Genomic DNA, 11,337 nt, shown 5'->3' with positions numbered 1-11,337 from the left:
TCTTTTGATAGCAGGCCACATTGGTTTCCAATTTTATTATCAGTTAGCTCTTCTAGCATAAAAGCTACTGCCATACTTGACTGCTTAAAACAACCAACACTATTACAATTTTGTGGGTCAGCAGTTTGAGCTGTGCTCAGCCAAGTGGTTTTTTGCTGGTCTTTTGTTGCATTCACTCATGTGTCTGAGTGCATTTCAGCTAAAAACTTTGCTTTTGGAGTTAACTGGCTGGACAAGTTAATTGGGGCCATTACTGGGTCATGTGTTTTTCATTACCTGGCAGTCAAGCTCAGACTTTTCTACACAGTGAGAGGGCAGGACTCCTACGAACAGTATGGATGAAGCTCTAGCATGCAAACCTTTCAAAACTTCCACTTGTGTTACTTTTGTCACCATTTCATTGTCCTAGGACAGTCACAGCCAGTCCAGATTCAAGAGGGGTGGAGAAATATCTTCCTTCTGTTTTTTTCTATATTCTGTTTTCTGAAGCCCGTAAGTTTTTCCTTTCCTTTTCCTTTTCTACTTTATCTTTTTGTTGGACCACAGCCTTTTAAGAAATGGTGGGACTTTTGTTTGTTTATTTTTGTTGTTGTTTTACCACTCTCTTGCTTGAGAATGTCCTGTCTCACCTGATTCATAGTTTGCCTGGGTATGTAATCTGAGTAAGGGATATTTTGCCTACCAAATTTTGAAAGTATCTTTCCACAACTATCTTTTACATGAACTTTTGAAAAATCTGAAGATATTCTAAATTTTGATCCTTTGCATTTGACCTGAATTTCTTGTAATGAAATTGTGATTCAATTTTCATCTCTTAAAAAAAGGTACAATGGTCATCCCTCAATGTTCTAGGAAGAATAACATAAGAAAGTAATGTGTGTAAAGTGCTTAGTGGAGATGGGGCAAATAGGAATTGCTCACCAAATGGTAGTGCCATTCTCCACATTCACTCACTTCTATGGGGTAACTCCACACAAAGAATAAGGGCTTGGCACACACTGAGCCACTGCTCATTCTTCCAAATAGCCCACATCTTTTAAATGTTCTCAGATATATTTTGTAAATAGATAGACTGAAAAGGTAAAAAGATGGTTTTAGAGCTTTATTTTTGTCCTAATGTTTTTGGATGAGAAATTTTACTTATCCTTCTAAAAAGCTTTTATTACTCTTGGGCAGTAATGTTGGTTCTACATATGTCTGGCAGTGTCTTTGACAAAGTTACTGGATCAAAATTGAGAGGAGAGCTTTTGGATTACATGCTAGCCAAGCTAATGCTGACTTCTGTTCAGAGAACATTTGGGTATTTATTCTTAACACTGAAGATCCCAACTTCCATTACAAAAGTGATTCAACTTAAGAAAGAAAGAAAGAAAGAAAGAAAGAAAGAAAGAAAGAAAGAAAGAAAGAAAGAGATGAGATGACATTATTGAGCTGAGATGAAAATCCGAAAATTGTTGTAAATACTCATTTCAAACCTTCTACAAGAAAGACAGTTATGTGCCACTACTAATTAGTGCTGAAATTAGAGGATTAGGGAAATTGAGCCAATATGAGATTTTAAAATCTGTTCTCTATTTTATTCCTTAGTTCTCTTTCTTCAGCATTTCAGATGATGAAGAGGTGTTTTAAAATGACATAGCATCTCTTTATCATGAAAATCTGAATATAAAATGTGAATAAAATTAAATCATAAGTTGTAAGTTGAAGAAAAATAAAAACATTAAAGTTGCTCTAAAAACCCCACTTTTCCCACACGAAATTAACCTTGTAAATGCATTTTCTTTTCCTTTCAGAAAATAATTTATTTTTTTGCAGGTGCAGATGGGAAATCAGAAAATATATTCAAAAGAATTTTAAACATATGCTCTTGATTGTTTACTATAGATATTCTCTGAGTTTGAGAAAGCATAAAGGCTCAACCAAGACACTGCAAAAATACCAAGCACAAAGGTACATGGTAAAGAAAAAATATTCACCAAAAGAATGTTTTAGTTATCACTGTTAGTTCGCACATCAATTCCATATCACATTATTATTTAATTAAAAATATACAAACGAGACTGATATTTTGTTCCATATTGACCAAGTCTGTAAATAAAAAGTAAACTGATGTTGTATCTCAGATCGCACTTCCAGTAGCTAACTTGGAAACCAATATCTACCTGCCATACGCCAGCATTTAAGGAAATCTCCACTTAATTGCCTTGTGGCCATATACATGAGTTGATGCTCATTGAATTATCCTGTAGCCTCCAAAAAATTTACTATGTTTTAAACAAAACTGACAAATAAATATAAAGACACAAATACCTATGCCATGGTTTGAATGTATCCCCAAAAGTTCTTGTGTAGAAAACTGATTAAGTTGTAATGAAATAGTGCAATGCAAGAGTTTAATGCAATGCAATACTATTGAGAGTTGGGAACTTTAAAAGGTGCTTAGGTCATGAGGGCTCTGCCCTCTTGAATGGATTAATGCCATTATCTCGGGATTGATTTTGTTATAGTGGGGTTTTGTTGTAAATGTGTTTGGCCCTCTCTTGCTTTTCCTCCCTCTCTTTGTGCGCTTCCACCATGGAATGTTGCAGCAAGAAAGCCCTTGCCAGATAATGGCCTCTCAATCTTGGACTCCTCAGTCACCATAACTGTGAGCCAATAAGTTTATGTTCATTGTAAATTACTCAGTCTTAGGTATTCTGTTATAGCAGCACAAAATGATCTAAGATAGTCTACAACTAATTGTAATAAAACATTGGGTATCATACATTCTATAACAGAAGTAAAATCACTCTATAGGTATACGGTCAGTGCCTCTGCTTTAACAAGGCTCAGACATTTGATAATATTATACAATTATTAGTCTATTAGTAATATGTATGATGATGCATAAAAACAGATAGTGACTGGAGGCACTGGAGGCACAACGACCAAAATATAAGCCTCTTCAGCCATCAGAAGAACACTGTCTTCTGTGGAAACTGTAGATCTAGCACCTCCTCTGGGCTGCTCCTTGTCTAGGTGGGTCAGGAATCTCAAATGAACCTTTTGTATTTAATAAAAGTTACCTATGCAACTGGTACAAAATTAGATACTTGAAAAAAACACAAATTCAGATCAAACCTATTCGTTATGATTGAGTCCTTGCAACTTTTAAAAATTAATGGACATCTTCTGTGTTCTGGAGGTGCTTTGGCACCCAGGAAGAAGTAGCCCCAGCTGCCAGGTGAGGTCCAAACCAAAAGGCTCAAAGGTAACATGCAGTCTGCGTTGGTCATTTCTGCTTCTCTAATCATTGTCCTCCCCTCATGAGTAGATAAAACAACATTTTAAGGGTTGAAGAAAGATAATAAAGCAGTAGTGAGAATCATCCCCACTTCTTTTTTTTTTTTTTTTTTTAAGACGGAGTCTTGCTCTGTTGTCCAGGCTGGAGTGCAGTGGTGTGATCTCTGCTCACTGCAACCTCTGCCTCCTGGGTTCAAGCAATTCCCCTGCCTCAGCCTCCTGAGTAACTGAGATTACAGGTGCCCATCACCATGCCTGGGTAATGTTTGTATTTTTAGTAGAGACAGGGTTTCACCATATTGGCTAGGCTGGTCTCAAACTCTTGGCCTCATGATCTGCCAGCCTCGGCCTCCCAAAGCGCTGGGATTATAGGCGTGAGCCACCGTGCCTGGCCAGAATCACCTCAGCTTCTGCCAGTGCCACTCCACTGACACCATCCTCACTGAGGCCATGGCGTCTCTGTAACTAAATCCAGTGGACACTTCTCTGCCTCTGTAGCAGTTGGGAGGAACAGAAAAGGCAGGATAATAGAAAAACACAACTGAAACTGGTGTAATCAAAGAAAGGACATTCATTCATTGGTTTACAAAATTTCAAACTCCCAGGCTCCCAGCTCTGTACCAGTTGTTCCAGCAAAATCCCTAGCATGGAGTCCCATTGGCCTCACTGACTCACAAGCCTCTCCTGCACTCAGTGTGTGTGGGGTGGCTGGGGGTTCACAGGTGGATTGCTTGTACCTGGGTCACCCTAAGTCCCATTGGGTGGAGTTCATTCAAACCAAACTGAATGAACTAAAAGTAGGGGAGCTATTATTCTCCACAGGAAAGCTACATTCCCAGAAGCATGGGAATTCATACATATCTACTACAGTTTCTATTTTGTTTTACTTGACAGGAACACTAGACATACTCTTTCCTTGCTAACTGTGACATCATTTTGCTTTCTTCCACTTTTCTATCCTCTCAGTTTTCCTTACAGGATGTGCTAGACCTGCCTTCACTTTGCATTTTAGAAAATTCATTATGTAATTTTAGAAACTGATTCAGCCATTTGCCCAGACTCCTAGCTAGAGAGGCCAGATGAAAGCTACATCATTTAATCATTTGCAAAACTCCAGGTCCTGCCACATGGACTGCATCTCTCCCCAATGCCATCTGTCTCAGATCTCCCAGCACTGAAGCTTCGGGAAGCCTTGGCTGTGCCCATTGTGGAGGGAGTACTAGAAGTTCCTACTAAGATTAGTGCTAAATACAACCACAGAATCTTCTACTTTCTTGATGGCTGCCTAGAAGGGCTGGTTAGCACAACCAAGAAATGCAGGAAAGCTAATGCACAGGGAGCTGGAGTGATCAATGAAAGGCAGCAAATAAGAGAGAGCCAGAAGAGACACTGTACACTCTTCCTCTGCCCAAGAGACTATTTCCAAGGGCAGTGGTTACACAAAATCTCTTTGGAGATGTCTTGCATAAACAATACACCGCACTGTTTCCTTTGAGGCTGTGGCAAAATAGGTAACACATCACCATGTGTTTGATTTCCTGCCTTTCTTATCTCACTTTTATTTTTCTCTTATTCTTACTGCCTGCTATGGCACACCCCTCAGCCCCACCACCACTCCCCATAGGAAATCTGGGCTTAGACACAGGACCATCTTTCTCTGATCATCACACATTTACAGTGCTCTGCAGGGTTATTCCAAGGTCAGTTATCTTCTGACAACACACCTTTTTCTGGGGAGATATGACTCATGCCTGAGATTTCAATCACCAACCATCATCTGATGATGCCACATCTTCATCTCCTTTGGATTCTGCTCCTGAGCTCCAGATTCACAGATCCAGCTCTTTCCGGACATCACTACTTAGAAGGCTCACAGGTATCTCCAATTCAACATGCACAAAGCTTATCCACATGCCAAACTCAAACTGCCCTTTCCTTGATGTCTTTTTTCTTAGTGACTGGCACCACCATGCACCCAGTGTCCAAATCAGACATCTGAGAATCACCTTGGTTGTTGACTCTTTCCTGCTCCTCACTCTGCACAACCTGTCTCTCTTCAGGCCTTGACAATTCTACCTCTAAATCCACCCCAGCCTTATTAACTTCATTCTATCTCCACCGCCAAACCTCTGTAAGCCATCCACTTACCTCACCTGCATTCCTCCAGTCCATCGTGCATATAGCAGTCTCTTTGAAATATCAATCCCAAAGGCTTTTTGTCCTCCTTAGGTGAACATTCTTTTATGTTATGTAGTCTGCTTTGTATGCTCCATCTATAGCTTCCACCTATATATTTTCAGGCTCATTGCTTGCCTCTCAACAATCTAATGCGTGTAGGTTCCAGCCCTATTGAACTTTGAGTTGTGGGGGCCCTATGTTCTCTCTTGCTTTCCGGGGACTATCACTTGTGCACAGGGAGCCTTGTATACACTTACAGTGCAGACATTTTCAACCATGTCTCTCTTGGAGTTTATTTTATTTTTTTGTTTGTGTGATTAGCCCAATTTAATATACCCTTAAAGATTAATTCATGTAGCATTAAATTTTTATCATGCTGTATAGTCTATGGTAGTTTAAACTTGTTGATTAAAAACATTCAAAAGACACAAACATTTCTAAAAAATACTTTTCCTCTTAAAATGAGCAAGTCCCCAGACTCTTTAAAAAACATTTGTAGTGCTGTAAAATTACATATTAAAAAATTCCAACATGTAAACATTCACCATGTTGTATAATACACTGCTTAGCAGCAAGATAAATTTCGCTCTAAAAATATATTAGGTTAATATAGACCATTAATTTGCAGGGTCTAGAAAAGTTACTTAAATTTTACTAATGTAAACTGAATACCAGAGGTAAGAGAGTTGAAATACAGCATAATTCAACTCTAAAGCTGTTTTTAGATTTGGTTTCTCTAAGAATTTGTAAAATTTCTTATACCAATCTGTGATAAATTTTTGTTTCAATTTTGATTTATAACTCTATTTTTAAAATCAATAGAGGCTACATTTTGCATAAATGAAACCACGATTTGCCCTCTAGTTTCCTTAAGTGTATTTCTAAATACCTATATAAAGAAGTAGATAAATGAAGCAAATAAATTTTGGTTTTTAAAAGGAAAGACAGGCAGGAGAAATCTCTGTTTTTTAACGATAGTCTATCTAGAATTAGTTTAAAATAGTAGATTTTCCAGGTAGGGCAAATGTTCTAAATTCTAGCAGGCATTTTTCTTAAGAGATCTTTTTACTTTCAATCTCACAGTGAAATCTAAAGTTCATTGTTAAAAAGTTGTCAGTAGGTTGTACAAATTCTAATCATACTAATATCACCCAAATTAATCTTGGGAAGGCAGCGCTAAGAGTAGAAAATGGAAGTTAATTATGAAGGCAATAAAGGAGGACTGTAAACAAAAAGATTTAAATTGTTAGAGAAATAGTCTAGTGAATCAAAAACCTAAATGAGGAAGAAAAGCTAGATCAATATTTTTACATTACCCATCTCTTTTGTTTCTTCTGAGCTGCAGCCAGCGATCACTGGTTCGTTCACAGGGATAAGCAGAGTTAGTCTAAATTGCAGACAAAACCTCAAAAACAACTCATGAGACTAGAATCTAATAACAAATGTACCATAGGTTTTGAAACATAGTTTTTCTCTCTCCAGTCCTCATTTTTATTAAAATCAAATAATGATGGAACTGATTTGTTTGCAAAATAAGCTTTAGTCTTATTTCCTTGGCCTGATTATTTGCATAAAACACAGCAAGAATAATTATTGGCCATATAGGTTCCTTTTTAAATTGGCATTGATGGAACTTTGTTCCATAAGGAATCTTAGATCAGACTTTCGTAAACTTTAAAAAGAGGATAAATTCCTCCCCTCTTGGGGTCCCAAGATAACTTGGGGCTTCTAGGCCTGTCAGAAAGTGACATTCTTTACTTACCACAGGTCAAGGATCCTGTACAGGAACCGTGTAGACAAGGTATGAGGATAGGTTTCCCAAGGGACTTTTATTGACTCTGTAAGTCAAATTGGATTCCATAAAGGAAATCATACCATTCCAGTCAAAGCCTTGGTAAAATAACCAGTTTCTTGAATTGTATCCTGTTGCAAAAGAAAACAGATTGTTATTGCACTTATGCAAATAATTATATTGCCATAATTTAAGAATACTCACAAAGAGTTTCCAAATTCTGGAGACATCAGGTAGAGAGAAACAAAAATGCTTTAAGTTTTGTATATAGGAGTATAATTTACTGAATTGTTAAAGGCTGTAAATAGCTCAAAAGTGTTCTTGGCTCTGAAAAAACACACAGAGGATCAGCAACATTTTAAACAAAAAATCATAACATGATTATTTCAGTCTTTTATTAGTTCAGTCCATGCCATTAACTGCTGTTCTGCTTGATATTCATGAACATTTCAACTTTCCATGAGAATCCAGAAAGTTTTTCCTCTATTCTATGTCCAAAGTTATCAGAAACTGCAGTTAACCCTATAGCTGATTATAAAACCACCTTTTAAAGAGGGTTAAAACAAGACAACAATCACATATGGATGACATATATATATAAGGGCAGCCACAGTCAAAGACACAATTGACAAGGAAATTTGTTACCTCTCCAATACACGATAATTTAACATAACAATTGTAATTATTACTGATAATGTATACTGAGTCATATTGGAATTAAAGAAGTTTTGCAAAACTTTGGAACATATACCAATAATACATTTATACAAAAACTGTCTAAAGAAAGACAGATTTGACCTTTGCATTAGTGTACTATTGATGTCGAAGTCAGTTCTTAATAAAACCTTATAGACAAATCTTCCAATCTTAATCAGTTTGACCATAAGGTAAGATTCTCATAAGCCTTTTATAACCCTCTACAATTTTCTGTTAAAGAGCAGAACAAGGCTGGGCACCACGGCTCATGCCTGTAATCATAGCACTTTGGGAGGCCAGGGAAGGAGGATCACTTTATTTCAGAAGTTCAACACCAGCCTGGCCAACATGGCAAACCCCCAACTCTACTAAAAACACAAAAATTAGCCAGGCATGGTAGTGCACGCCTATAATCCCAGCTACTCAGGAGGCTGAGGCAAGAGAATCACTTGAACCCAGTAGGCGGAGGTTGCAGTGAGCCGAGATCGCACCATTGCACTCCAGCCTGGGTGACAGAGCAAAACTTCATCTAAAAAACAAAAACAAAAACAAAAAAACAAGCAGAACAGGGCTCTAAGAAAACAGTGCTGTGCTTTTATTCCAATGTTCAATTTATAGAAAAACTGAATAATACCCCTTTAACTTTAGCCAATATGTTTACATACAGAATTTATCTTACAAGATTAATCTTTTATAAAGCTTCCACATCTTGCTTAAACCTTCAGTTTTATCCTACCTAACTTAAAACAATCCTTTAAACCTCTAAACTTGGCAAAAAATCCATTCCCATGCTTTCTTAAAATCTTTTACCAAAGCACATTTTACTTTCCTTGCAAACCTTGTGTGTAAAACTGTTTTTCCAGTAGGCTTAAGTACATGTTGCACTGTTAACTCTTAGTGACTTTTACTTTTGATGAAAAACGTGGTAAGTAAGCAACTCTATGTACTAGAAGTGGAGCTTAGGACACTAGACAAAAGTGCAGATGAGATTTGACTGTCCAGCATAGCTCCATGAGATTTGGATTTTTCTTGTTTCCTTTATCAGGTTGCATAAGAGAGTTAGCTGATTCTTGAAAGTGATGAATTTTTTCATTGATAGTATTAATTATTAGAAAACATCCACATATTACAAAACAGGGGTTTGCTATGCTAGGAAAAGCAAAATCTTTTCTCAACCCCCAATCCTCTCCCCAAAGATAATAGAGAAAGAGAACAGTTTTATTATTGAATAAGCATTAAACCAGAATTTGATGGGCATCACTGGCAATACAGTGGGAGATTACAAAGACAGAAAGGAACCTCACTCTTTTACATAGCCTAAGAGATGCAACCCATAGCAGACAACTCTGTATGCCTCCAGGCCTTACCTATATAGGTAAGGATATAGGCAGGCCTCTATCTTGTCTCCATGACCTTGTAGTGACTCTTGTTCAGAGCATTCTAGCAACAAAATGATTATCTCCTTTCTCAGATTCCCACTTTCCATGTTCTTCCATTAGACGAGAAGCCTGTTTTTCAGTTAACTGTTGCAAGGGGCCTGAGCTTCCCTCCCTTTGAATAGGAGCTTGAAGGTCTTGATGCACATTGAGAAGGGCATGGAAGCGGTTAGACAAATGGAGGCTACAGGAGAAAGTGAGAGGAACACTCATGGAAAACCTTCCTGTGCTCACAAAAACAGCAGCCTTTGGATTCAAGACAGAAATGTCTATTTGCCCTTTGGATATAAAGTAGTAACCTCCAGAGGACTTAGAGCTTGGGGTAAGAACTCATAAATGGCAAAGGAAGAATTTTCCCCCCTCCCAAAGGGGTGGTAACTCATAAAAAGCAAGTAGATAGGGTCCTTAAAGAGTCACAGAATGAGGCCCTATTCAGGCAGACAATCTGCTTAAAATCCACTGAAAAACTTAGCCCTGGGGCATATCAGGGACAAAAAGTGTATGGGAAGCCATTAGGAGCTGGCAGAGCCAGGGAGAGCAGAGCCCCTGTGGCTGAGAGGAATCCATCTGAAGGTCGGTTAGTAAGCGGAAGAGCAGAAAGGGAGAAGGAAAACTACATACGGGGGTTGAATGCCTCCAGTCAAAGAAGGTGAGGCAGAGAAGGGTCTTACCTACTGTGGAATGTATCTAAATCATGTGGCACCAAAATATGCTAGCAATGGGACATATCTGAGTCACATAGTATCAAAGTATGTTAGTGGTACCAAATCCATATGGGTCTGCCCTAACCTCACTTTTTGCTTCCTCAGAAGAAAGAATTTGATGGAGGTGCATAAGGCAGAATGAGAGTCTGAAGCAAATTCAAGGCAGGAGTGAAAGTGTATTTAAAATTTTAGGGCAGGAATGAAAGGAAGTTAAGTACATATAGAAGAGAGTGAAGCAGGTGACCTGAGAGTCAAGTGCACGGTTTGACCTTTTGACTTGGGGTTTTATATGTTGGCACACTTCTGGGGTCTTGTGTTTACTTCTCCCCTGATTTTTCCCTTGGGGTGGGCTATCTGCATGTGCAATGGTCTGTCAGCGCTTGGGAGGGGCCGCATGCACAGTGTTCACAAAAATTGTGCACATGCTCACATGTTCCCTTACCTCTCGAGTGTTCCTAGAGTAAGGTCATATACCACTTAAATTCCACCATTTTGCCTCTTAGTGCACATGCTTGAGCCTACTCGCCCAACTCCTGAGGTCTTATCAGAAAGCTTATCACCAGTTTCAGGTTTTTCCATCTGTTAGGAGACTGCCTTTGCCAGTGCCACTATGACCAATTATTACTTTAGAGCTACAGTTCGCCTGACCAAGAACTGATGTTTGCCTGACATTCTTGGTGTGTGGGGGTGCCCTTTCCTGCCCTATGTTGGCCTGACTACCTACTGTAACAATAGTCTCATGGAAATGAAAAATACTACTTAATTTATTATGAATAATACTCAATAAATATTACTCAAGTTGAAATAACCACTTGGGAAATTCAATGCTAAAGTCCAATTATCATATTTTAAAATATTAAATATGTATATCATAAATTTACTTTGAATTTTATTACAGAATCTAGATATCCTCAGTAAATCAAGGTATTTGACAGTAAATAATCAAACTCTGAGACAAAAACCTACTTTTTAATTTGTGCACTTTTCACTAGAACATACAAGTCTATTGTTAATAGAAAATATAAGGCAGCAAAAGCCTTTTGTCTTGAGACCACACTAAAATTATGTATACAAGTGAGAAATATCTTCTACTTCCAAGAGATGATAAATAAAATATTACTATCAGGAAATTTGGTTTTATGTGCTTCATGAGATTTGCAGTTTTTTTTTGTTTACTTTATTAGGTTGTATAAGAAAGTCAACTGATTCTTGAAAGTGATGATTTTTTTCATTGATAGTATTAATTAGC

At 37.9% G+C, this 11,337-nt stretch overlaps 1 long non-coding RNA gene across 4 annotated transcripts in view; it reads left to right on the top strand.

Moving 5' to 3' along the window:
* LOC105482226 (uncharacterized) overlaps positions 1 to 11,337 on the top strand; it is a 159,371-nt gene that overhangs the window by 64,232 nt on the left and 83,802 nt on the right. The window contains exon 10 of one of the 4 annotated variants that reach the window (XR_011606977.1): positions 1,816 to 3,374. The exons of the other annotated variants lie outside the window; for them this stretch is intronic. This is a non-coding gene — a long non-coding RNA (uncharacterized lncRNA). Of the gene's footprint in view, positions 1 to 1,815; positions 3,375 to 11,337 lie in introns of those variants that run through there. 4 annotated transcript variants of the gene reach the window in all.

This window comes from Macaca nemestrina, chromosome 8 (assembly GCF_043159975.1).
Source record: "Macaca nemestrina isolate mMacNem1 chromosome 8, mMacNem.hap1, whole genome shotgun sequence".
NCBI classification, from domain to species: Eukaryota; Metazoa; Chordata; class Mammalia; order Primates; family Cercopithecidae; genus Macaca; species Macaca nemestrina.
Note: the sequence above shows the minus strand (reverse complement) of the source record. Positions and strands in the feature narration are given on the sequence as shown.